This window comes from Octodon degus, unplaced genomic scaffold (genome assembly GCF_000260255.1).
Source record: "Octodon degus isolate 3935 unplaced genomic scaffold, OctDeg1.0 scaffold00076, whole genome shotgun sequence".
NCBI lineage: Eukaryota > Metazoa > Chordata > Mammalia > Rodentia > Octodontidae > Octodon > Octodon degus.
Window position 1 is genome coordinate 8,527,038 of NW_004524652.1, and position 2,454 is coordinate 8,529,491.

The following is a 2,454-nucleotide window of genomic DNA, read 5'->3' on the forward strand; positions in this document are numbered from 1 at the left end:
CCACCAGGGGGCGGGGCTGGCTGGCATGTGGTGCTGGGGATCGAACCGCGGTCCCTGATGCTTTGCCAAGCTTGTTCCAAGTAGGTGCTTTAGACCACTGAGCCATCTCTCCAGCCCCGCAAGTGCTTATTCTACTGAGCCATCTCCCCGGCCCCTTTCTGTGCATTTCACATGACATTGACTTTTTTTTTTTTTTTTTTTTTTTTTGGTGGAACTGGGGATTGAACTCAGACCCTTGCGCTTGTCAGGGAAGCACTTATTCTACTGAGCTATCTCCCCAGCCCCAGACATTGACATTTTTGAGGAGAGTAGCCTGTTTATTTTGGAGGATTTTCCCTCCACTTGTAGTAGTCTGATGTTTCGTCATAATCAGATTCAAATTCTGCATTTTTGGTAGGAATACCACAGGGTGAGGTGTCCATCTCATGCAGGAGGTGCACAACGCCACGAGTCCCATGGCTGCAAGTCTGACAAATGTTATGTAGTATTTCATCAGAAGCTTGGTTTGTTAAACACTGCTTGCAAGGGTTTTGTACTCTAGATTTTTTTTTTTTTTTTTTTAATATCACAGGTCTTTTAAAAACAAACTCGAAGACAAGGAAGCTGTAGGCTGTACAGATGTTCAGAAGAAAATGAGCCATTTTAAAAAATATTGCAATGCGATAGTTATGAAGTTTCTTTAAATTCATTTTGCAGAATAAGAGCTGTAATTTAAATGTGAAGTTATCAAGAGCTGAGATAAACCACACATCATGTGCAATTTAATCTGGCAGAGAAACAGGCCACTTGAAATTGCTAACTAGGCCTAACTCATTGCATGTTGGTGAACGCTGTACTTTTGGTCTTACGAGTCTTTCACCTCCTGCATTAGTATCTTTGCCGAGACTCACAGAAAATATATGGGATGGTAACAGAAATACTGTATGCTTGTTTAAATCACATTACATTTTTTAAACAGTTCAAATGATTGCTCAGAAATATCATACCTTCTTCCGAAGCAGTTATGAAACAATTATTTACATTACATTAAAAACTTTAATTGCTTCCAAGCACGTGTTCTGAGACACAAATATTGGAAAATCATCAAAAATATCCATCATGTTTCTCTCTCCTTTACAACTCTTCTAAACTTTATCTTTTTTATAACCCACTGTATTGATCTATTGTCCCAGACCAAGAGTGATGTCAGAAGTCCAAGCTGGGTCATAAAAGGAGAATATAATTTCCATTTGCTGTCCATAAAAGCAAATCTTTTGATCAGAGAACAAGGGGAAACAAACACCCTTCTTTTAGGTGGGTAAGGGTGGGAGACATTCCAGACAGGGCAAGTGATCTCAAGGTCAGGGGAGAGGATTAGTGGGTTCCTGACTGAGGGGATAGGGAGTATGAGTTCATCTGAGGAGTGACAGGCCGGGAGGGGACTGGAGAACTCTGGCTTGCACAGAAGCAAAAAGAGAGGGAAACACATAAAACAAGAATCCCTCTCACTCTTGCTGTCCAGGATCTCAAAGATAATCATAATAGAGGGATGCTATATAGCAGACGACCTGGAGTTCCAAATAATAATAATAATGTAACCTCCACAGGATCCAGCGTCCCCACAACAAGGCTAAAGCCTCCTCAGAAGCATAACAATCACTAATAGCCTGCTAGGGTAAAGACCTTCCAGAGATCTGGCTAAGACCCTTTTTCAATAATAATCACACCCATAAAAGGATCTTGCATTGCAAAGTTCTGGGAAGCCCCCACAATTGTTAAAGATCCCCTGAATAATAACAATGATAAGGACTCCTAAAGGACCTCAGGAACTTCCCTTCTCACCCCTCAAAGAACCTTGAGCTAAGGCAAAGACCCCCCTACTAAAATACGTATGTAACAGTGAGAAAACTCACGGCTGTGGTGACATTTCTCACAACTCAGTGGCGCCCCCGGGCGGCTGCCATCCGCCCACCCACCCGCGGGAGCGTCTGCGCGGCCCCAACTGCGGGCAGCTGGATTGCTGTCCTCGTATCCCAAGCCTAGCTGGCGGAGGAGCGGCGGCAGCCGAGGCACGTGTTGTCTGTGCTTCTCTTGCAAAATGGGAAAAAAAATGCATTACAAACTATTAACTTTTTTTTTTAAAGTATGTAGTGCTGGGACCAAGGGTTGAGCAGGTGCGGGGTAAGGCTGGCGCCCCTCACACCAGTCCCCCCTTCCGCAGCCCCCCTCCCAAACTTCCCTTCGCATTGATCAGCACGTTACGTCAGTATTGATAAGTTTGCAAAAAGCCAAAGTCAAGTGCAATTGCGCGGCACACCGACCCCGGACTTGGGGGGAGATGCAGCGAGCGCTCCGCGGGCCGGGAGCCGGCTGCAGGCAGGGCAGCGGCGGCGCCGGCGCCTCTCGGCTAGGCTGCCTCCCCCCAACCCCTCCCCTCTCACCCCATCCCCGACCGCCTCCCCCGGGCGGGCGCCG